We start from the raw sequence: 26,757 nt of genomic DNA on the forward strand, positions 1-26,757 counted from the left end.
TCCCAGTAACAAAGGAGATGTGGAGTTAAAGAATAGGCAAGAATCTAAGATAATGGAGATAATGACATAGGTTGCAGAATTAGCTGATTAGTAAATTAAGAAATAATGAGTTATTTTTTCTTGTTTAACTTGAAGGAAGAGGAGAGCAGACAAAGGATGGGAAAAGAGGGAGAAGAGATGTTGAGGTAACATGGAAATAGGTCCTATTGAACACTTCCAGGAGGTAGCTCGAGGTATAGAATGGGCTCCTTGGAAGAGAGGCTGGTGAAGTATATGCAGCATCACTGTTAAAGTTATAAAAGTAGATAAGGGAAGAAAAAGAGAAAGGAGACAAATCAACAAGGATAGAAGATGGGAAAAGAGAAGAGTCATGACAGAGACATCCCTAGAGAAGAATATATCAACCATAGCAACTGCAGACACATATCCAGTGCTGACCTCCTTACATATTGTTTATTGCAACATTACAAGAAATTGGAAGTCATTATGGAAGGGAAAACTAGAAGAAAAAAATAATAACTTAAAAGTTTATTTACTGCCAATACTTTTATATTCCTTGCCCTCCAACTGACAAAATTCAACTAGCAATAAACATGTTCTACATCGTCTCCATTTTTTTAGTGAAGTTTGCTCCTTTCTACTTGACAGATATTAGAAAGGTTCTAATTGAATTTTAATTCAGCTACTTTTATTTTGTTCTAATGATTGTGCTACAAATGTCATTCATATGAATGCCTATGAACACAAATACTTTTCATATATGGCTCTTTATTTTTATTTCGCTTGATATTGACCTAAGAAAACTGATAATGAGGTGGTGCCTATCTTCCGGGTAGTGGTTTTAGTTCAAATCAATCTGACAAGAAGTGATTGAAAGTCACCACTGGCTCTTTCTGTCGTAATAGTCTGTGTCAATGTGTTGGTGGTCCCAAATCAATTCTTGGGGAACAAGTGTCCATGTCATTAAAACCTCTACCTCAACTGTAACCGATTACTATCCTGAATTGACTCTGAGGAACCATTTCCTTTATCCTCTGCAGGTAAGGAAAGTTCTCTGTTGTCCTGTGAGTACATGAAATACCCAGTAGTACGTGGCTGTTCTGGATTTAAAATAAGAATTCTTTCCCCAGCGTTTTGTTGTTGTATTTTTCATGACTATTGGGACTCTTCAAATAAAATTCAAATAGTGACCTGAAAAATCCTGGACAATTATCATCCTATAGGATTGGGTGATGACTATCTGAGAGGTATCAAACAGTCTATAGATTTCTGATTCCTAGAAAATATTTGACAAAAATAAATGGCAAGTGCAAATGTTTCCATACACTGACAAACACACACACTTACACACACACTTACATACACACAGTCACACACACACAGTCACATACACATGTCAAATTGATACAACTGAATCCTATTTTAAGTCTTTCTATTTAGCTTAGCTGTGGAAAGTTACAAAGGATTCCCCCCACTCCAATCCTCCCAATCAAATGCTTACCATAAAGTTGAAGACCAAAAGAGTCAGAGAAAATAGGCTGGGTTTAAAAACACACTGTTGCTGATGCAATATGAAGTATATTCTAAAGCCCTTTCTCATTAGTTATTTCTTCAAATTCTCCAAACCGTAACTAGAACTTAATTGTATGTCAAGGAAAATATCAATTACAGTTTTTAAGTCAGATAAGGACACCCCTCTTTTTCATGTGGAGGGTTAATTTTCATTTTCCCGACCCTTATGTAAAGTAGAAAGTAGAAGAGATTCAGAAAGTAAGTCAGAGGTGAACTGGATCATTACTTTCAATTCTTCAAATCCTCACTGTAATAAAATTACCTCTATGACTCAAAACCCATGTGATTTTGAGGTGTCGCCCACTGAAAGAGGTAGAGTATGTATTTCCAACACATTAGCATTTGATATCGGAGAAGGAAATGGCAACCCACTCCAGTGTTCTTGCCTGGAGAATCCCAGGGACGGGGGAGCCTGGTAGGCTGCAGTCCATGGGGTCACTAAGAGTCGGACATGACTGAGCGACTTCACTTTCACTTTTCACTTTCATGCATTGAAGAAATAAATGGCAACCCACTCCAGTATTCTTGCCTGGAGAATCCCAGGGACGGGGGAGCCTGGGGGGCTGCCGTCTATGGGGTCGCACAGAGTTGGACACGACTGACATGACTTAGCAGCAGCAGCAGCATTTGATATTGTTATGACTTCCTTTGACTAGTGAAACAATGGACAGTGGAAGTCACACTGTGAATATTACAAGCTGAGCTTTAAAGAAATATTCCATGTTTCTTCCGGTTCCCCTGGAGCTTCCACCCTTTGCCACAAAGAGAACATGTTCCAGATAGCTATTGCTTCTGCAGCATAGATTCAAAAATTAAACCCATGTGGAAGCGACTTGAATCTAACCCCAAACCTGAAGTCCAGCATAGTTCAGTAGAGCTCAGGCAAGAACAGACAAGATCAGTCAAAATACAGCCAAAGTGTATACCCTTGACCATGAAATAAATCGTTAGCATTGCAAACTCTGAGCTTTTGGGTGGTTTGTTATGCAGCATTGTCACTGTAGCCTGTCTAGTCAAATCTCATGGTGAGATTTGGGGTCACATTGTTAGCTGCTTGCTTTTCCCCTGGAAATTTTAGCAAATGACAGGGAAGGTTGATGAGGTAACAGAAAGGAGGATAATGATACAAAAAGTTTATGTAACTCAACAAACTCCTACTAAGCATCAATTATATATGGGGTTAGATTCTTCAGGAACAAGAGATCCAAATCTTTTGACTTGACAGAAAACCATCAGTTAATAGTATCTAATAATAATTTATAAGATAACCTACCCAAAGGGGTTAGAAAAGCCATTTTTAAAGTTCCTATGGAACACATAACAAGACTTACCATATCCTATATCATTAACATAAACTTCAACAAATTTTATATAACTGAAATCATACAAAGTATGTTCTCTGACCACAGTGGAATCAAACTAGAAACTAATAACAGAAAGATAAGAAAATATCTAAACATGTGGAAAATACACAACATACTACTAAACAATCCAGGGGTCAAAGAAGTCTCAAGAATATAAAAACTATTTGGACCTAGAAAAAAGAAAGAAAGTAACCACAACATGCCAAAATTCATGGTGTGAGGCCCAGCTAGCACTAAGATTAAATTTGAGAGTACTAAATGCATGAGTTAGAAAAGAGGTTAAATCTCAAACCAATAATTTAAGATTTCACCTCAAGAATACAAAAAAAGAGGATCAAAATGAACTCAAGGCAAGCTGAATGAAGGACACAATAAAAGACAAGGGCAATAAATAAAATAAAATAGAAATAGAAAAGTAAGAGAAAAAGTCAATGAAACAATGAATTTCTGTGAAAAGCTCCATAAGATTGTCAAACTTCTAGCAAGACTGATAAAGAAAAAAAGAGAGACAACATAAGTTATTAATATCAAAAATGAAACTATCACTATCACAAAGACCTTGTGAACATCAAAAGGATAATAAGAGAACACTATGAACAATTCTATACATATTAATTTGGCAACTTAGATGAAACAGACCAATTTCTCGAAAAACACAAACTGATACAATAACTCAATATGAACTTGACAAGTTGAATAGCCTTATAACTATTAAGGAGATGGAATTCATAACTAAAACTCTCTTAAAAAAAGAAATCTCCATGTTCAGATGATTTCACTAGAGAATTCTACCAAATATTTAAAGAAGCATTAGTACCAGTTCAACACAATATCTTCCAAAAAATAGAAGGCGGAATGCTTTCCATTACATTCATGTGGCTAGTATTAACATGATGCCAACTATCCTTTTTTTAAATTAATTTATTTAAATTGGAGGATAATTACTTTATAATATTGTGATGTTTTTTGCCATACGTCAACATGAATCAGCTACAGATGTACATGTGTCTCCCCTATCCTGAACCCCCCTCCAACTTCCCTCCCCATCCCATCCCTCTGGGTTGTCCCAGAGCACTGGCTTTGGGTGCCCTGCTTCATGCATGGAATTTGCATCTGTTTTACATATGGTAATGTACATGTTTCAGTGCTATTCTCTCAAATCATCTCACCCTTGTCTTCTCCCACTTAGTCCAAAAGTCTGTTCTTTATATCTGTGTCTCTTTTGCTGCCCTATATATAGGGTCATCGGATACCAGCTATTTTTTATGAACAAATACACAAAAATCTTTAACAAATTATGAGTTAACATAATTCAGCAATATATAAAAATAATTATGCACCATAACAAAATGGAGTTCTTGCAATGGAATATAATTTAGCCATAAAAAAATGGAGCACTCTCACATGCTACAACATGGATGAACCTTAAAATCATTATGTTGCATGAAAAGAAGCCAGTCACAAAAGACCACCTATTGTATGATTCTATTTGAATAAAATGTCCAGAACACTCAAATCCATAGATACAGAAAGCAGATTACTAGCTGCCATGAAATGGAGGGAGGAAGGAATTAAGAAGCATGGGCTTAATGAAAGTGTTCTAAAATTAGACAGTGGTGATGATTGCACAACACTGTGAAGACAATAAATCTATAAAATTGTCCATTTTAAAATGGTCAATATGGTGAATTTTATGTTATGTGATTTTAAGTAAAAATGCATTTATGGACCTAACATATATATTTAAACACTAATTAATGAGTACTTCCCAATCTCCCCCTCTTATTTCATGGAACCTACTTTCTGTCTCTATGAACTTGCCTGTCCTGGATATTTTATACAAATAGAATCATATAATAGGTTTTCTTTTGTGACTTGCTTATGTTACTTAGCATAATTTTTTTAAGGTTCTCCCCTGTTGTAGAATGTAACATATTCCATTTCTTTAGCACTTAACGAAATACTCCAAAATTACATAGCTGGTTATTTTAAAAAGTCATCAGAACCAAAGCATAATTATTTGCCATCAATTTTATTTTGAGATATGGATTATTGTAAACAAAAATACTGAGGAAACACTGGAATTTACATGAGCAAAGCATTAAACGGTATCAATAACAACTCTTATGAACAAAGTGGAGGGGGCTTCCCTGGTGGCTCAGTGGTAAAGAATTCTCCTGACAATGCAGGAAACATGGGTTTGATCCCTGATCCAGGAAGATCCCACATGCTGAAGAGCAACTAAGCCCATGAGCCACAACTTAAGCCTCTGCTCTACAGCCTGGAAACTGCAACTATTCAGCCCATGTGCTGCAACTACTGATGCTTGTGAGTGCTAGAGATTGTGCTCCACACATAAGAGAAGCCACTGCAGTGAGAAGCCTGCATCTCAACTAGAGAGTAGCTCCCACCCGCCACAACTAGAGAAAAGCCCACAGCAACAAAGACCCAGCACAGCCAAAAGTAAATAAATAAATAACATTATTTAAAAATAATGTGGAGAAATAAGCATTAGACAACATAAAACAACGTGCCAACTATGAAAACAGGTATTGCTTCAAATGACCAGCACCTAAAAATAATTGGAATAAGCCTAACTGGAGCCAGAGCAATGTACACCTTAATCTGATATGTTCAGAGTCTCCTTGTTATCTTCTTGATATTTATATTTCCATAAAATCTCTTTTTAAGGTGGTACTTCTTCACAGAAAAAAATCTGTATTTTTCTTAGTCTAATGACACTTTAAAAAAAGAGATAAAGATAAAAAGAGACCTAATATGTCCGTTCAAATTGTATGGAGAAAAAGTAGTTGAGGAGTGAAGGGAATTGAGAAGTTTAAAAATTTCAGTATGAAAAATTATATTAGAATGATAGAGTTCTTAACTATAAAAGAGAACTGTCTTTGTGTGATAATGAAGTATCTGCAGTTGTCTTAAATGTTTTTCTAAATATGTCTGCATAAAATTATTATGAATTTTAAGAATCATATGTGAATAGTAAGCTCACACACATCAGTACATCTATAGTTATCAGAAACTTCATTTGTACATAGAATAAATTTAGAAGGAAGCAAAATAATTTGTGATATGAAAGGGCTTGGGCCTGGTGCACTGGGAAGACCCAGAAGAATCGGGTGGAGAGGGAGGTGGGAGGGAGGATCGGGATGGGGAATACATGTAAATCCATGGCTGATTCACGTCAATGTATGACAAAAACCACTACCATATTGTAAAGCAATTAGCCTCCAACTAATAAAAATAAATGAAAAAAAAAAAAAAAAAAGAAAGGGCATGAAGTCATATAAAGTTCCCACAAGGACCACTGTACTATACAGTGAATTATTGTACATGATGATTATATTTTAAAGAATGTGTTTAAGGAGGAACAAAAAAAGAGAAAAGTAGGAAAATGGCTGAAAGTTCAAGATCAAGTAAATCTTTGTAGAAAATGCAAATAGTTGATATTCTTTTAAAAACACAACCCAAATACCTATTAAATAATAAAAAATTAAAACAATACTGAGGGTTCACTCTGTGCCTATAAATTGAGCAAAGATTTAAAAAATAGATAATACTGATATTATCAGTAAATAAATATGATAATATCTATTTTAAAAATAGATAATACTAAGCCTATTGTAAATGCAGAATATGAAGAAATTTAAATTTAAATTGCTAAAGCCTTTTAAAAATAATTTGAAGGTTTTATTAAATTAAATTGGCATAGGTTTTTGTCCAGAAATTATTTCTAAAATTTTACATCAAATGCATAAATATGATATTCACCATGGCATTATAAGAAATATAAAACAGAAGAAGAAAGAATGCATGTCACAGAAAATTGATTTAAGAATCTGCCTGCAATGTAGGAGACCCAGGTTCAATCCCAGGTCGGGACAATTCCCTGGAGAAGGGAATGGCTACCTACTCCAGTATTCTTGCTTGGAAAATCCCATGGACAGAGGAGTCTGGAAGGCTACAGTTCATGGGGTTGCAAAGAGTCAGACACAATTGAGTGACTGTCACTTTCACTTGAAAAGGATGATGTCTATTTATATCAATATGGATAAATTAAAGCATAAGAACAGATGAAAGAAAAATATGAAATATTGTTAGCAAGATACCTGAAAAGATTTATGTCTAAATATAAGTAGTAGTCACCTCTGTGATGTGGAATATTAGGTGATTTTTTACTCCGTGCTTTAACCCATGCATTTTCAATGTGTAATATCATCCCATGGATGTAAAATTTGGTTATTGAGGGACAAACAAGTCTTAGTTATTACAATAGTTTATAGCACTCCAAAGGGTCAGAGTACATAAGCAGACACATGGTATTGAAACCTCATAGTGGGGGGTGGGGTGAGTAAGAAAGAAAATCTTAAAATGTTCCTTAGAGGGACACTTAAAATTTTTAGAGCAGTAAAACAACACTTTTCATCTATGGTTTTTGGTGTTTAACTTTTCTGTATGTGCACTTTTGTTTAATCACCAGTATTCCCCACACACATACACAAAACACACACAACTATCTCAGTTTGAGGAGCAAAGTTTTCTTCATCTGAGAAAAATAGAAGGCTTCTTACTACATTTTAGGACAATTTCTATCATGAAGGATAAAACTAGACAAAAAAATGTGGCATGGCTTAAATGGCTAAGACATAGTGATTGCAGATAGATAAAGCATTGCTATGCCATAGAATGTTCATTAAAACCCTTTAAAAATCTATGTACATTGATTCAGACTCCTTTCCAGTTAAACTTGAGGTCTAAATAGTGTCAAAGAAAAATTGCACCAAATAGAATTATAAAGGCAAGGAGGACTTTATGAAAGACAATTGCAAAAGGGGAGAGAGAAAGAATGCAATTCCATGGAAACAAAAGGAAGGTAATGGCCTCTATGGGAAAAGAATCTAAAGGACAAAAAAAAAAAAGGAGATATATATAACTGAGTCACTTTGCTAAAACACAACATTGTAAATCAACTATATGCCAATAAAATTAAGAAGTCTTAAGCACTAGCATGGACTAGTGAAAAAGTACTGGGGCACCTTGAGGGAAGGGTGGGTCATGTGATTAGACCATCTGTGTTTGCTAATCCTTACTTCTTAAAGTTACTCTCCTATGCTCCCACAGAGCCTGGGAGAGAGAAGCCCTGTCTTCCAGGATTACATTTCAAAGCAATGGCTCTCAAGTCTTTGACAAAGATATTTCTGAGTTGTAAAACTGACAAGAGTCTGGGAAATGATTTACATCTCAAAGAGGTAAAAAAGAATGTGCAAATTCAGGTTTTTTTTTTTTTCAAATTCAGGTTTTTTTTAAAGTGAATGTTCTAAGAACCTGGAGGTCAGGGGTGTGTAGTCATGAAGAAATGTCTCAAGTTAGTGGAACTGAGGGAACATTAAGTCTGCCTTAGTCAATAAGCACTCTGTAAACTGCTTTCATTTACGAGACCCCTAGGTTATTTTGTGGCTTACTAAAATTATTTTTTTATTGTTATCCTAGGGCAAACAATTGACTCCAAAAAAGAGCAGTTAAGCTCACCTTTGAAATTTAAAAAAGAAATGAGTTGTAAAAAGTTCCTATAATTTATAAAGAGCAATGTGGTATATACTGGGGAATTAAAAATTGGAGTAAAATATTTTAAAGCTTTAAAAAATAGCACTGTATGCACATTTAAGGACTCCTTCTAATTCCCACTTAATGATGATTTACTGTGGTAGTATTAAGCATAATATTCCTTACTAAAAAGAAAGTGAAGTCGCTCAGTTGTGTCTGACTCTTTGCAACCTCATGGACTGTAACCCACCAGGCTCCTCCATCCACGGAATTTCCCAAGCAAGAGTATTGAAGTGGGTTACCATTTCCTTCTCCAGAGAATCTTCCCCACCCAGGGATCAAACCCAGGTCTCCCGCATTGCAAGCAGATGCATTTACCATCTGAGCCACAAGGGAAGCTCCTCTATATTCCTTACTAGGAAGACTTAACTTTTTCATCTACCAAACTCTCTGCTACTATTGAATTAAGGTAAAAGGAGAAGGAAAATGGGAATAATATTGCTAAAGGGAAGAAAATCAGAGAGAACTTGAGAGTATTTAAGAGATTTTCACCTATTTAATCATCAAATGTGTAAATTATAACTTTATTAGTGCTCCAAATACTTGAATGATGTGAACCAAAATATCAAAAGAAAAGAAGTGATATATTTTCTTGATTGCAAGTGGGTAACTGAATAACTGTGTGCTGATAATGAGAGGGTAACAGGCAGGAAGGCCAGGGGTCTCCAAACGGAGGAAATAGGCTGCAAGTGCCAGACATTTTTATCTCTCTTAAGCGGCAGGAGGAAACAAACTAGCGATATTTTTTTTCTTCTCTATACAGATTTGAAAGGAGGTTTCTCTTAAAATGCTGTGTTGCCATGACACCTGTTTTTACCTGAAGCTAACTATTCTCAAACCTTGAGTTAACCAATACATTTTCTTCTTATGGAAATGTTTGTCTTAAGATATGTTAATTTACCCCAGACTCTGTAAGTTCCACCGAATGGCCCAACCTACTTACTCAGATATTGTTCCCCTAATCTTTGTAAACGAAACTATTTGTTTGGTAATCTGCCCTTCTACAAGATTCAAGTCAATCTTTTATGGCAGGGGATGAATTATCTGGTGCCATTCTAAATTTTAAGACATTCCTTTCTTTTCATTAACAGACTGCCAGTGACTATATAACATCCAGCTGAAGACTAGAAGGGGGATACTCTTTCTGCCCCCTTCTGATGCCTATGTCAGAAGCTTTCTCTATCTCCTTTATACTTTAATAAAACTTTATTACACAAAAGCTCTGAGTGATCCAGCCTTGTCTCTGGCCCCGGATTGAATTCGTCTCCTCCGGAGGCCAAGAATCCCAGCGTCTTATCGTTCAGCAACAACCTTTCAATAATTATGGGCTAGTGTGTTCATCACTGAGAACCATGCAGGGAGGATGTAGTACTTTTAACATGTGTGTTGCAGCAAAAAGAAAACTGTTGGACAAAATCATCAGCAGCACATCCTGAAGAATCTTGGGGTTCTACCTAGTTGTTAGTTCACTAGAGCTATTTGTTTTCAACATTCTGTGGTCTTTCATCGAAAAAAGGAACATGTTAATATTTTAAAGTAAGAATTACTATGGTGAAGCACATTAAAGTCAGACTTCACACACGTTACAATGTGAACACTCAAACGCAAAATTGCTGAAAATAGCTTTTTGAGGCTTTAGGACAGTTCATTATGGTGGGCTCTGCTGCCAATGTGTTCTTGAAGGCAGCAAAAAAATGCATTGCATTATAAATTGTAAGAGTGCCTTATAATTAAGTGCTACTGCTGTGTTTATGGCTTCCAGAGCATTATTAACAGCATTCAGTCAGATAATTAGAAATGCAGATCATGCAGATATTTCTTTTAATTTGCTAGAATTCACACCCTAGTATAATTGCTCCATTCTCTTATCTGGGAGGGTGGGGAAGGTGCTTTTAGTAGGAAATTTATAGTATAGTAGACAGATCTACACATTACCAAGACTTTCTCTTTTGATTTAACACCTTAGCCACCAGAAAATGAAAATACAAACTGATACACAAACACATACCCACACACATATACGTGAAAGGCATACATATGGATAAACACACACACTAGATATATATATACACATTTCACATGTCATGTAGATATAGACCACATCACATCTATCCCTTTCTATCCCTCCCTCTCTCTTCTCTCTCTGTATCTCTCTCTCTATCGCTTTCTATATATATATATATATATATATACACACACACACACACACACATACAACTATATATATATGATAAATCAACTATGTCTATACATACATACATAGAGCAGGCTAAGTCATACCACATATTTTACATGGAAATCCACAGTAAATAACCCTCTTCTTTATATGTTTATATCGTGCCTTTGGATGGTAAAGAAACTTGAACCCTAATAAAGACTTGTTATAAAATTCACCCTGTGATTTCTCAAAACCACAGGTTTCTCAGGACACATTTTCTCCCCCCAAAAATTTTTACTTGATGTTTTGTCTGCTCAGAAATACAGTTAAGCCTAATGGAGAAGAGCACTGCCTATAACACTAAAAGCCTTGTTAACCTAGTAGCAAAATTATTCTTTGATGTAATGTTTCTACCAGTCTCCTCCTTGGATGCAGTGACTGTTCTATTATAGCACTTGTCCTCTAAGATTCTGTTTACTTGTAATATTTTAGACAGGGCTGTGAATATGGGTAGTAAGGGGACCACAGGGAGTTTGTGTTATTTTCATATTTCCATTTTCACAGTCCACGAAATTATAAACATTTGGAACAAAAGGGCTACGTGTCTTCTCTACTCCGAGTTCCTAGGCATGTATTCACTGAAACATACATATTTTTATTTATAGGCTAAAGATAAGATCAAGTCTCTTCTTGGACACTACAAGACAAAAACTTGTGGAAACAAAAGACTGATACAATGCTCATTTCCATTTCTGAGGACCATCCAGATAATAGTTTTCTGTATCTACTTCTGCTTTATTGACTATGCCAAAGCCTTTGATTGTGTGGACCACAACAAACTGGAAAATTCTGAACGAGATGGGACTACCAGACCACCTGACCTGCCTCTTGAGAAACCTATATGCAGGTCAGGAAGCAACAGTTAGAACTGGACTGGTTCCAAATAGGAAAAGGAATATGTCAAGGCTGTATATTGCACCCTGCTTATTTAACTTATATGCAGAGTACATCATGAGAAACACTGGGCAGGATGAATCACAAGCTGGAATCAAGATTGCTGGGAGAAATATCAATAACCTCAGATATGCAGATGACACCACCCGTATGGCAGAAAGCAAAGAACTAAAGAGCCTCTTGATGAAAGTGAAAGAGAAAAGTGAAAAGGTTGGGTTAAAGCTCAACATTCAGAAAACTAAGATCATGGCATCTGGTCCCATCACTTCATGGCAAATAGATGGGGATGATAGACTTTATTTTCTTGGGTTCTAAAATCACTGCAGATGGTGACTGCAGCCATGAAAATAAAAGATGCTTGCTCCTGGGAAGAAAAGTTATGACCAACCTAGACAGCATATTAAAAAGCAGAGACATTACTTTGCCAACAAGGGTCCATCTAGTCACAGCTATGGTTTTTCAAAAGATCTCTGTAATTCCTATGCACACTGGTTTGAGAAAGACTACTTGAAATATATGAGTATAAAAGTGTATGAAATAGTTGTGCCTTGACACTAGGAAAGCACAAAAGGAGGAGCCACTAAATTTGAGGGCTAAGGAGGCACTTTCCTGGTGGCTTAGATTGTAAAGAGTCTGCCTGCAATGTGGGAGACCCAGGTTCAATCCCCTGGAGAAGGAAATGGCAACCCACTCCAGTACTCTTACCTGGAAAATCCCACAGACAGAGGAGCCTAGTGGACTACAGTCCATGGGGTGGCAAAGAGTGGGACATGACTGAGCAACTTCACTTTAGGAGACGTCACTGTGTAGCAGTAAATTAGATCTGAAGAATGCAATGGAGTTAATCAAGTAAATGTATATGATGAGGTTGGACAGTGATCTGGGCAGATGGGATGTGCTCGTCAAAGTTCAGTTTGGGTAAGTTAAAATGTAATAAGGCAAAGAGAGATGGATAACGGTAAGGAGTCTGAGTGGGGACTAATGACTGATAGTTTGATAAAACAACTAAGGATTTGAGCCTACCCTTTGAGTAATATGGAGTGAGTCACTGATGGCTTTTGAGCATCTGGTTTTTAGGACATGGAGAATGGTTTTGAGGCACGCAAGGTAGCAGCAGAAAGATGTCCTAATCTCAGCAACCAGGATCCAATTTCTTCACGTCTCAGGTTGCATAAGTTGTATCTTAGTTCTTTCAGGACTATATTGATTTCCTCTGTATGTTTGAGGAAATCAGTATAGTCCTTAAGCAGTCTTAAATTGTTTTTAATCATCTTATGTTCTAGAATAGAAAGACACTGTTCTCCTGCAAAGCAAATATCACTAGTCATTTGTGTGATCATTTACTATGGGCTGGAGAGAAAGGCCACTGTTTTATCTTTTCTCCTCAACTTCCAAGCAGCAACAGACATAAGTCACAGCTATATAGAGGACACAGTGGAACTTCTAGATGAAGTTGGTTTAATATTTTATATTTAAAGTATTTAAGACCAGCTTCAGTATAATTTTCACAATGTCCTACAGTCCTTGTTGCAAATCTTTAAACTATACTTGATTTATCTACAAACCACAAACTTACCAGAGTATAAAACTGTCACAAACTCCAAGACCTATTTGTTTGTTGATTTATTTAAGTCTTTTGGCCACACTAAGCAGTATGTGGGATCTTATTCCCTGATGAGGCATAGAATCTGTGCCCTGGGATATTGGAAGCACAGAGTCTTAACCACTATACCTGGGGGATGCCTTTCAGTATAGCTGAGAGATGCTCCCAAGGACTAAAATAGCAGGCATTTTTCACCTATCTCCCATACTTTCAGATCTGCCATAATCTCGCTCACAGCCAAAGAAAGCCTGGAAACCTAGGCCTATAAAGATGACTGTGTTAAGGCTGACCCTGATCTCCATCCCTTCCTCCATTCCCATATAAACAAAAATCAGAAAAACCAGTGGGCCCTCTGTCCTGACTGGCTCAGGTTTTTTGTTTTTTGTTTTCCATTCCCTGCATCCAGAGCCTTTCCTGCTGATAATCATTCTCTTTTGTCAACCCCTCCTGGCTGCTGCTATTACCAGCACACCACATCCAAAGTCGGATTTTGTGGTTTTCTGTGTCCTTTTTCTGTATACTACTACTTCCATAAGTATTTGCTGGACTCCATTTTTCTTTTTGGAAGGTGGAAAATCAATGCATGTCCTCTTTTGTTCAAGCAGTTTCATCCCATCTGGCTTTGGGTTAAAGGAACAGTTCTAAGTAATGAAAAAAGGTTGGACCAGCTGTTGGGAGACACTGGCTTCATGAGTTAGAGTCCCAACTGTATTACTTACTAGTGGTGTGAGCAAGTTACTTATCTTCTGGGGGATTCAAATTCTTTGGATATAAAATGAGAGAATAATTGTACCTGTATCATCAGGTGGTTGTAATAATTAAAAGAATTGACAGACATATGGTACTTGGAAAAGTGCCTACCACTCAGAAACCTACTATTACTAATTAGGGCACTCCTTCCTAATATTTACATCCTAGCTAAATGAAACCCTTCCTATACACATCTCTTCATTAGGGGGTTCTCACTGAGGTTTTCTCCCCACACCCCTGACGATGTTGAACTTTACCAAATCCTAAGATCTTGGAAAACAGCAGAGGTTAAGAAAATCCCCCATCCTTTTGTGTTCCAGGAAACAGCCTACTGCAAGAAACCACTCTTTCCCTTGTGACTTAGATAAGACTCATGGATGTACCTTTGATCACCTATAATAAGGTCAGTCACAGGCCTCTCAATTCCCACTCTTTGCCTTGTAAACGATCAGCTCTTCTATTGTACCCACTGACCAACCAGAACAAAGTGCTTGCTAACTATACTTTGGTTAAGATTCTCTCCTTCCATCAGGCCCCCAAGCTTTGTCCTCCCCTCAGCTTGAGTGAGCATGCAGTCCTTCCTCAATAGCCTGTCCACAGACTAGACTGATTCAGGGTAAAACATTCTCTAATCTACTGTCCCATCATACCTCTCCTGCTCATCCCATTTCCTCATGCCTTGTTCTTTGTAGCCTTGTTTCTCCTCACTATAAAAGAAAAACGCTTTTTGCTTAACCCATGATTGGCAGATCTCATATTCAGAATAATCCCTACAGGAACAGTCTCCCTCCTCCTATTACAATAGTCCCCCTCTTCGAAATAATCCATCCAAAAAAAGTCTTTATCAAGCTCATTTTTTTCAACTTTGACACCCTCATGTCCAAATTCTTGCTCCCTTTGAAGAAGGACTTCAAATTCCACTTAAGCAGAAAATCTTCCATGACCATTCCAGATTCCCACCACCCTTTATGACTATCTTTCTTATGTTGCAGTTCTCATTTTGCTTCTGATTACATGCATAATTTATCCCTTCTGGTTAATGATAACTATGCCAGGACATTTTTGACTAATTCATTCTTCAGTTTATCATAGTGTGCCTAGCATAGTATACAGTACATAGAACTTAGTTTTTGTAAAGTGAGTGAAGAATGGACTTAGTACATCGATCGTCTATCAAGTGGTAGTAGATAGTAAGATGTGGTCAATAAACAGGACACTTTAAGCTATTATGTTATCTATTATATAATTTATTTTTTTAATTGATTTTATTGGGATACAGTTGATTTACAGTGTTGTGTTTGCTATTTTTATTAATTTTTCATTGGAGTACACTTACTTTATAATTTTATGCTAGTTTCTGCTGTAGAGCAAAGTGAATCAGCTCTATGTATACATATATCCCCTCTTTTTTGGATTTCCTTCCCAATTAGGCCACTACAAAGCACTGAGTGGAGATCCCGATGCTATACAGTGGGTTCTCATTAATTATACATTTTATACTTAGTACTGTATATATGTCAATCCCAATCCCCCAATTCATCCCACCACCTTCCCCCCACCCCCATATCCATATATTCATTCTCAACACCTACGTCTCTATTTCTGCTTTGCAAATAAATTCATCTGTATCATTTTTCTAGATTCCATATATAAGGGATATTATATGATATTTGTTTTTCTTAATTTACTTCACTCTGTATGACAGTCTCTAGGCCTATCCACAACTCTGCAAATGGCACAATTTCATTCCTTTGTATGGTTCCATTGTGTGTATGTACTGCATCTTCTTTACCCATTTCTCTATCAGTGGACATTTAGGTTGCTTTCATGTCTTGGCTATTGTAAATAGTACTGCAATGAACACTGGGAAGCATGTATCTTTTTGAAGTATTGTTTTCTCCAGATATATGCCCAGAAGTGGGATTGCTGGATCATATGGTAGCTTTATATATTTTAGCTTTTAAGGACCCTCCATATTGTTCTCCATAGTGGCTGTACAAATTTACATTTCCATCAACAGTGTAGGAGGATTCCTTTTTCTCCACACCCTCTCCAGCATTTATCTTTCATAGACTTTTTGATGATGGTCATTCTGACTAGGGTAAGGTAATACGTCATTGTAGTTTTGATTTGCATTTCTCTGATAGTTAGTGATGTTGAGCATCTTTTCATATGATTTTTTGCCATCTAGATGTCTTCTTTGGAGAAACATCTATTATTTTCTGCCCACTTTTTGATTGCATTATTTGTTTTTTTGACATAGAGCTGCATGAGTTGTCTGTATATTTTGGAGATTAATCCCTTGTTAGTCCCTTCAGTTGCAAATATTTTCTCCCATTCTGTGGGTTGTCTTTTAATGGAAAACTCTTGATCTTGCCTTCAATTCTGAAGGACAACCTTGCTGAAAGTTTTTCTCTTGCAGCTCTTTGAATATATCATGGTACTCCCTTCTGTCCTGAGGTCTTTCTGCTAAAAAATCTGCTGATAGTCTTATGAGGATTCCTTTGTATGTAACAAGTTGTTTTTCTCTTACCTGACTTTAACTTTTGACAATTTAATTATGTATTTCAGGATAGGTCTTTTGGATTATCTCTCTCATTGGAACTCTCTGGGCTTTCTGGATCTGGCATATATTTGCTTGCAGTAGTCTCTTATGATCCTTTCTTTCTATTTCTGCAGTGTCAGTTGTAACTTCTCCTTTCTCATTTCTATCAGTAATTTTACTGATTTGAGTCCCCTCCTTTCTTTTTTTCTAATTGAGTCTGACTAAAGGTTTATCACTTCTTCTCTAAGAACCAGCTTTTAGTGTCACTGATCTTTGCTACTGTTTTATTCATTTCTATTTCATTTACTTTTGCTCTGACCTTTATGATTTCTTTTCTTCTACTAACTTTGGGTTTTACTTGTTCTTGCCTTCTCTAGTTGCTTAATATACAATTTAAATTAGATAATTTATGCAAAATTCTTAGAATGGTGCATATAGTAGGCATTCAGTAAATGCTACTTATCATCATTATCAAAATTCTCTTTTCTTCTCACTGAATTAAAGAGATGCTCATTTAATGGAGAACACCCAATTTATATAATCATTATGGTCAAAGTTGACCATATTCATTAATTTTTTTTCTCATATAATTTTTTTAAAAATATAATTTTACCATGGTTTGTATCACAATGAAAAATAATTCTTAAAAATTCTGATGTGAAACAACCCTCTGGGACCAGAACAGACATGCAGCTAACCTATCACTGCTTTTATTTTGCATTTTGTTGTTGTTTTATATACCAGAGGATGGAAACAAGCTTTTATTGAAAGTCTGTGACATGCTAAAAGGTTCCAAAATATATTAATAATTTCTCTTTCATCACAATTTTATGGAGATAACAAAAATTAACTCTAATGGTTAACTCGCCAGTGGAACTCTTTTGGGGAAAAAAATCCTGGTTTAGATTGGAATCCCAGTATTTAGTAAGCATTTCTTGAAAGAATGAATGCTAGTTTAATGGCTTTTGGAGATTTTCCTCTCTCAAGAATAGCTTTCTGCCCTCCCCCACACTATTAAGAGATATGCCATTCAAGAAACTTGCTAAAATCAGAACAGTGTAAACTTATTAACATTTTATTGCATTAGTAAGTTTTAGCTCTGGAAGGAACCACAGAGTTCCTTAGTGTCGGAAACAGGATCATAACTGAAGTCACCTCACTCTAACCCAAATTCTTTCTACTATACGTTATTGCCTCACGGAGTTTATAATATAAAAATCTTATCATTTTTTGGACATATGCATTGTTTCTAGCACTGTCCTGTTACAGATAATACTGCAAACGGACAGCATGATGACAACTGCCACTCTACCACTCATCCCCCTCTCTCAGATTCATGCTTAGGAAGCACACCCACCTCAAGAAGAACAGGGATTTTTTCCCCTTTCATTTTGGCTCCTTCACATTGTCTCCTGTTCCACCCTCGTTCCTTTATTCATTCATTTGTTCATTCATTTGTTCATTCAAATGAACAATTTGAATTGTTCTGTATGTCTGTATGTCTCTTTTTTTTCTCCTCTGTGTCTCCTGTGTGTTAGCGTTAGTTTTCCAAGGTGCCTTGGTATTCTTACTTATCTTTTACATTATAGCACTTGTTTGAAGATTCTAACTTTAAAATAGTTTGCTATGTGCTTTATGAATAAATTGTCAGACTATTCAAGGTTTCTAAAAACACTTCAGTTGACCCTTTATGAAGAAAATATTTTGCGCTGACTTTAAAAGAAAATCATATCATTAGAATTATCATGAAGAAATAACAGCTGTTATAGCTCATTAGGATTATTACATATTAATCTGAGAGTCATGAATATACAATGACTTTTCAACAAAAGATGTACATTCTAAATTATCTTGTGAATAAGCTAAAAGCCCTGAAATCATTACTTATCTAAGGGGTTTTCGATTAAGACTAAAAGCACATTTAGCTGAGTTATTTACAATATAATACACTCCTAAAATACATACCTAACTCAGCTTCTGTGTATTCAATAATTCAAAAAGTGCTCATTAACCATCTTCTACTTGTGTTAAATAATGCGAGATTACTGATAAAACCAAAATAAACAAGACAAAGTCTTATTTAAGTAACTTGGAGGTCACTGTGAAAGTGTCCATATATTCAAACAATCAGATCAACACCCAGAAAACAAAATGTCAGGAAGCAACTTGACCTCTAGGGAAGAAGAGGCTGTCCTGATATAGGAGACTGCACTGGTTGATTGGAGGTATGAGTCAGTGAGCTGGCCTTTGAAAGACAGGTGGACTTTGAACAGGTAGAGTTCCTGTGGTTGTGTATAGTAGCTTAGAGAAACCAGGTAGAGAAAGGCAGTCAGACAGGAGCAGTGGGAACAGCACAGCAGTTCCCTTTAAGGTCTTTGGTGACTTGACAATAAATATCTCTCTACTCTGTGTTAGCAAAATCTGCCTAACTGCATTGCTTGCAGTTAAAGTTGGCTGCAAATAAAGTAAACCTCAAGACTGCATTGTTTTAACTTAATTGATGCTCATTTCTCACTTACAAAAGTATGCAAAGAGAGTCTTTCCAGTCAGGGATCAGCTTTCCCCATTGATGGGATTTAAAGACCTGGGCTCCTTCCCTCCTCTGAGGCCGTGGCATTGTCTGCGTCCAGCAGTTCATGAGGGAGAAAAGGCAGAAAGATTCTCAACATCACTCATTATTAGAGAAATGCAAATCAAAACCACAATGAGGTACCATTACACGCCAGTCAGGATGGCTGCTATCCAAAAGTCTACAAGCAATAAATGCTGGAGAGGCTGTGGAGAAAAGGGAACCCTCTTTACACGTTGGTGGGATGCAAACTAGTACAGCCACTATGGAAACAGTGTGGAGATTTTCTTAAAAAACTGGAAATAGACTGCCATATGACCCAGCAAAATCCACCTTCTGGCATACACACTGAGGAAACCAGATCTGAAAGAGACACGTGCACCCAGTGTTTATTGCAGCACTGTTTATAATAGCCAGGCATGGAAGCAACCTAGATGCCCATCAGCAGATGAATGGATAAGGAAGCTGTGGTACATATACACAATGGAATATTACTCAGCCATTAAAAAGAATTCATTTGAATCAGTTCTAATGAGATGGATGAAACTGGAGCCCCTTATACAGAGTGAGTAAGCCAGAAAGATAAAGAACATTACAGCATACTAACACATATATATGGAATTTAGAAAGATGGTAACGATAACCCTATATGCAAAACAGAAAAAGAGACACAGAAATACAGAACAGACTTTTGAACTCTGTGAGAGAAGGTGAGGGTGGGATATTTCAAAAGAACAGCATGTATACTATCTATGGTGAAACAGATCACCAGCCCAGGTGGGATGCATGAGACAAGTGCTCCGGCCTGGTGCACTGGGAAGACCCAGAGGAATCGGGTGGAGAGGGAGGTGGGCGGGGGGATCGGGATGGGGAATACGTGTAACTCTATGGCTGATTCATATCAATGTATGACAAAACCCACTGAAATGTTGTGAAGTAATTAGCCTCCAACTAACAAAAAAAAAAAAAAAAAAAAAGAAAAGAAAAGGCAGGAAGAAAGAGGACTCAATGCCTCACTATTCTGGCTCAGAAGTGACCCCTCTTCCTTTCCTTTGTATTCACTGGTGAAAACTAGTCAATGGCCTAGAAGCAGTAGGGGCTGGGAGATACAATTCCTGGGTAAGAAGGTGCTTCTCAGCCATACCTACCCACTTGGGAACCAACTGGCAAAGTGCAGAAACACATATGAAAACATATCTTAGATTCCAATGGTGGGTACACTTAGTATGTTTACATTGGGGATCTTCACCTGTATTGATAACTATGACTTCAACAGCTACAGTGATGTGGAAGACTTAATCACTACTCATGGGGCATTGTTAAAACACTCTGTCATTAAGCTCTAGGATTCCAGATGCCATAACTAGGAAAAAAAAAAGGTAGCATAGGTCAAAAACACTTTCTTGGAGTGAATTTAATTAATTGGCATCAAAGACTAGAGGTTATTTGAATGATAAGAAAGATATATCATTACATATGTTTCTAAACTAAAGTAAGAAACAAACAAACAATTTGTGATAAGAAGATTCTTATCAATTAGAAATGCAGGGGCCAAGGTGAACTCTGAGGCAGGAAAATTTTGCCATTAACAAATTTGTATTTTAGAATTTAATCGTATCTCTCTTTCTTTCTCACATACACATACACACACATAAATAGTGTCTCTGGCTCTTACTCCATCTCTTTGGAAAATCACCTTCTCTTAATATTTTCATTATCCTTATAGTATTTTGCCCTTTGTACACTTCACGTTGTACTCTAAATACTGTCCCTGGATAATCCCATTCAAGTACCATCTGTGTACAGATCCCAAATATTTAATATCTTCCAGGCTGCCCATTTTTCCAATGGTCTACTGGACCCTCTAATAGATACCCCACAGACATCCCATACTCAACATTACCAAACCGTAACTGTCACTTCTTGGGTACACAATCCAGTGGCCTATCCCAAATCTACCCCTCACTCCTGCTTCCTTGCTATCCTTGATACTCCGATACTGTTCACCCTTCTCCAAGTTCTCATGTGACTCAGGGGGAAGCGGAGATCCTTCTAAGTCCCAAGGTTGAATCCTGAATGGCCTAAAATTTTTCAACTTCAGTGATCTTGGCCCCCTTTCTAGCGATTGGTCTATTCATGGGAAATTTTGGACAACTGGATGTAGGTAGAAATTTACTTTTGGAGCCTTTGGGAAAGTTGGCCTTGCTCTTATTCAAGGGATACAACTAGAGCAATCTTTCTGTCTGTAGACACTAGTGCATTCATATGATGCCATCTTGAGAAGCTAGCCTGAGAGGTCAGATCACTTGCTGACAATGGCAGAGAGGAAACATAAAAGAAAAAGTGTCCCTGATAGTATCATTTTAGATGCTGAATAACCGACCCTGGGCCTATCCTACTTCTAAATTCTTGTTAGAAAATATAACACATGTCCTTGGTAAGTCATTCGTTACCTGCAGTCAAAGAAAACAAAAAACAAATAAAATTTAATGAATGTACTCTTCTTAAACAGGCTCATCTTGAAATCTCTCAAAATTCAAATTTTCCAAACAAGAATTCAGCCCCACTCCTTCAATGCTCACATGCAATGAATCATCTAATTCTTTTACCCTACCTCCTACATATATCTCATACCTATTACCTGTTCTTGAAACTCCCTCTCTTTCCTGTGTTTCAGTCCTTTGTTTTCTGCCATCAAGAACAGTGAAGACGTAACTATCATCAAAGTTAACAACTGCTTTGTTATGTTACTTCCACTCTATACTTTGCACAGAACCAATGCACGATCAATGCAAAGAAATAGAGGAAAACAATAGAATGGGAAAGACTAGAGATCTCTTCAAGAAAATTAGAGATACCAAGGGAACATTTCATGCAAAGATGGGCTCAATAAAGGACAGAAATGGTAGGGATCTAAAAGAAGCAGAAGATATTAAGAAGAGGTGACAAGAATATACAGAAGAACTGTACAAAAAAAGATCTTCACGACCCAAATAATCACAAAGGTGTGACTACTCACCTAGAGCGAGACATCCTGGAATGTGAAGTCAAGTGGGCCTTAGGAAGGATCACTATGAACAAAGCTAGTGGAGGTGATGGAATTCCAGTTGAGCTATTTCAAATCCTGAAAGACGACGCTTTGAAAGTGCTGCACTCAATATGCCAGCAAATTTGGAAAACTCAGCAGTGGCCACAGGACTGGAAAAGGTCAGTTGTCATTCCAATCTCAAAGAAAGGCAATGCCAAAGAATGCTCAAACTACCGCATAATTGCACTCATCCCACACGCTAGTAAAGTAATGCTCAAAATTCTCCAAGCCAGGCTTCAGCAATATGTGAACCATGAACTTCCAGATGTTCAAACACGTTTTAGAAAAGGCAGAGGAACCAGAGATCAAATTGCCAACATCTGCTAGATCATCAAAAAAGCAAGAGAGTTTCAGAAAAACATCTATTTCTGCTTTATTGACTATGCCAAAGTCTTTGATTGTGTGGACCACAACAAACTGTGGAAAATTCTGAAAGAGATGGGCATACCAGACCACCTGATCTGCCTCTTGAGAAACCTATATGCAGGTCAGGAAACAACAGTTAGAACTGGACATGGAACAACAGACTGGTTCCAAATAGGAAAAGGAGTACCTCAAGGCTGTATACTGTCACCCTGCTTATTTAACTTATATGCAGAGTACATCATGAGAAATGCTGGGCTGGAAGAAGCACAAGCTGGAATCAAGATTGCCGGGAGAAATATCAATAACCTCAGAAATGCAGATGACACCACCCTTATGGCAGAAAGTGAAGAAGAACTAAAGAGCCTTGTGATGAAATGAAAGAGCAGAGTGAAAAAGTTGGCTTAAAGCTCAACATTCAGAGGACTAAGATCATGGCATCCGGTTCCATCACTTCATGGCAAATAGATGGGGAGACAGTGGCTGACTTTATTTTTCTGGGCTCCAAAATCACTGCAGATGATGATTTCAGCAATGAAAATAAAAGACGCTTACTCCTTGGAAGGAAAGTTATGACCAACCTAGACAGCCTATTAAAAAGCAGAGACATGACTTTGTCAAGAAAGGTCCATCTAGTCAAGGCTATGGTTTTTCCAGTGGACATGTATGGATGTGAGAGTTGGACTGTGAAGAAAGCTGAGTGCTGAAGAGTTGATGCTTTTGCACTATGGTGTTGGAGAAGACTCTTGAGAGTCCCTTGGACTGCAAGGAGATCCAACCAGTCCATCCTAAAGGAGATCAGTCCTGGGTGTTCATGGGAGGGACTGATGTTGAAGCTGAAACTCCAATACTTTGGCCACCTGATGTGAAGAGCTGACTCATTTGAAAAGACCCTGATGCTGGGAAAGGTTGAGGGCAGGAGGAGAAGGGGATGACAGAGGATGAGATGGTTGGATGGCATCACCGACTCAATGGAAATGAGTTTGGGTGGACTCTGGGAGTTTGTGATGGACAGAGAGGCCTGGCGTGCTTTGGTTCATGGGGTCGCAGAGTCAGACACGACTGAGCAACTGAACTGAACTGAACTGAACGCAAAAGCATATATGACTAAACTCCACCTAAAACAATAAATACAGATCCTGTAACTATAGGTTACATTCATTTATACAATTATGTAAATAGCTTGTGTAAGTATACAATTGTTGTTCTGTACATAATTCTATTTCTTACAAAATGTTTACTGAATGATTTTGTTGAATGAGAAAAATAAATACATGAAAAGGCAGGTCAACACTATTGAGTTTATTTAACTCAGAGAGAAATTAGATCAACAAAAAATTTGATTATGTACCCCAAATGGAAAACATCAACAACACTATTTCATTATACTGGTACTCAGATTTTTTGCTTTAATCTAATTTTAGCAACGTCACAACCAATGAGTGAATAGTAAATACCTTATGACCTTTTCGCTGCCCTCATAAAATATTGTTTTAATAGTATGTGATATTTTTCACATCTCTGTTACTTCACCCCTTCCTTCAAGTTTGATGCTGACAACTGTTAATAACTTCATTATTCTGAAAGGGCTGTATCATTAACTAGCTCAATAATACCATAGCAACAATATCTAATTAGATACATTCTGTCTTCAAATTACATTTTTAATCAGGGATTCATAAAAGTTGATTCATAGAAGAAACATGACATGCTCATGACATCCAGAAGCCATAATTTTCCTTAAAAAGTTTAAAATGTATTTTTACTTTTAAAAAAGACGACATGTTTCAGTATCTTTCTTTCATCCTTAAGTTGACAGAACAAACCACAATTTTTAAAAAAAGCTCAGCATGTGCTTTGTTATCATAAGTGAAATACTGAAAACCAAAAGTTTTGAACAATGATTAGAAATTACAAGACTTAGAGAAAAGACTTTGAGAATTAGTCATAGGAGAGAAAGAGAAGCATTTGTGTTTGTATTTAGGGTATGTTTCTAGATTTAGTGAAGAAAGGAAATGTGTTCTTCAAAAAATGGCAGTATGTAAACAGAGCATGATTATCTAATGGAACATTAACAATAAGTGCCCATTAAAAGTTCCAAAGTTTCTTTTGCTGACACCAGAACAAAGTCGTGACTACAAACAATGCTTTCATATTTAAAATATCTCTTAACTGTTAAGTTTGCACTTAAGAAAATTTCCCTGGTAAACATCGCACTGTATCACATGAGATAAAGTCTATAATAGTCATCATGAACCTTGGATGCTGTTTATATTCCAGGAAGTCCTGATTGATATATTGGAGTGAAACTCAATGCTAAATTCAACAGATGACTAAGAAATATATAGTAAGACCTTCAAGTTAAGGCCCAGAGTAAGCTACTACTTTACATCTTACGTAGATTTCAGAAAATGGCTTCAATTTGCATATTCATGTTGAACTGTCCATTTACAATTCATTGGAGTTTTTCAGTCCTCCAGATGGAACAACAGATGCTAACATAATGACTAAAAGCTTCGGTCAAGCATTTTAAGAAATGGAAACATTAAATCCTCTTATGATGTAGGAGCCATCTATTTTGACATGAGTAAAACTGACTCCATTTCCATGCAGTTTTCTCAAAGACAGTTTGAAAAATTCTTCTAAATATGTATTACACAATATCTGCATCACTTGCAAGTGAAGAGATGACTTTTGATCTCATCATCAAGACAGAGCCTTCAGCACTACAGGAAAGACAAGTGGAAACCCCAGAGCATACTTAGTGGGTCTTGTCATAGTACAAAAATAATAAAAGCTCCTCCAAGCAGTCAAAACCTTTGGAAAATAACATCCATCATTTAAAAATCTTATTATGTAATTATGAAAATGTCATATCAAAACCTAATGTTTTGATTTTCTTAACTGCTTCCTGTTTTTTCAACTATAAAATACCTTTGAAAAATATGAGTAAAAAAATTAACATAATGCAAAAATCACTAGACTCCCAGTGACCTTCTGCCAGCTTGTCTATGCTTAATCCTATCTCAGGTGGGGATCTATCATACTTTAGAAACCAGCAAAGAGGACAGTACCAGTAATCTCTCCCAGTATTGATTAATGAATTTTTCAGGAACCAGTGTCAAATATTAACCTCACAGAGCTATAAATTTAATGTCCTCCCTTGAGATGAAGATGAAATCTAGAGAAAGTAAACATACTGCCATGTACACAGTAGACAATTTTTTTAAAATACTCAGAGTTTTTGAGAAAAAAGAAGGGAACACTACACCTGTGTTATGGATGATCTGAAGACTTTGCCTGTTCATTTTTTAAATATTACTTTCAGGTCCTTTGCTTACCAAAGGAGACCCAATTTCACTCAAATGTTTTGAGAACTGTGTTTAAATAAATGCAAATGAAAAGAGTAAAATAAATAAATAAATAAATAAATAAAATATTCTAAATTCTGATGGAATCTTTACTTATATTTTTAATGCACTAAATGCTAGTTGCTCTATTATTCTGAATTGTCCCAGTTCTTAGCATCATATATCACATCATACGTTTTTTTAAAATCCAAATAATTATAATAATATTCTCAGTCCATTTAACCTTTCCTATTTTCTTCATCTCTAATCATTAGTGTCCTTCTCCACCCCCCCCCATAGTTCTCTACAAGTTCTTACTGTGTTTCATAATTTAATGTCTAGGAAATAAAAAAAATAAACGTGGGACTCAATTAAGAATAATACACAAAGTGAGTACGATAGGAAATTGGCTTGTGGTTTTAATATTTTCCTTAGTCCTAAATACATTAAGCTGACAGAGTTCAGTTTATTAACAAAAAACCCCATAGTGAAGCAGCAGCATGATCATACGGCTTTTACAATGATTCAACTGCAGACTTTCTGTATTATTGTTCATTTTGAAAAATAAGATAATAGGAATTTATTCAAACTAATATTGGAATGATATAATATCATTAAGTCCAGTAGTAACCTACTGCTTAAACAAATCAACTTGGTTTTATTTATACCAAGTAATAAATTTCTTGCAACTAAGTAGCAACAATAAAATTAAGAATACAGGAGCCATATATAAAATAAAAGAAGTCTGATAATTCTCCAACACAGAATAAAAAATATATATGTATATACATATGTGTTTATGAAAATATAGGTGTTATCACA

The 26,757-nt window shown here is 36.5% G+C and overlaps 1 protein-coding gene across 1 annotated transcript in view; it reads right to left on the reverse strand.

Annotated features, from left to right (window-relative positions):
* IL1RAPL1 (interleukin 1 receptor accessory protein like 1) overlaps window positions 1-26,757 on the reverse strand; it is a 1,385,702-nt gene that overhangs the window by 513,884 nt on the left and 845,061 nt on the right. The gene's annotated exons all lie outside the window — the stretch shown is intronic.

The sequence above is a fragment of the Cervus canadensis genome, chromosome X (assembly GCF_019320065.1).
Source record: "Cervus canadensis isolate Bull #8, Minnesota chromosome X, ASM1932006v1, whole genome shotgun sequence".
NCBI classification, from domain to species: Eukaryota; Metazoa; Chordata; class Mammalia; order Artiodactyla; family Cervidae; genus Cervus; species Cervus canadensis.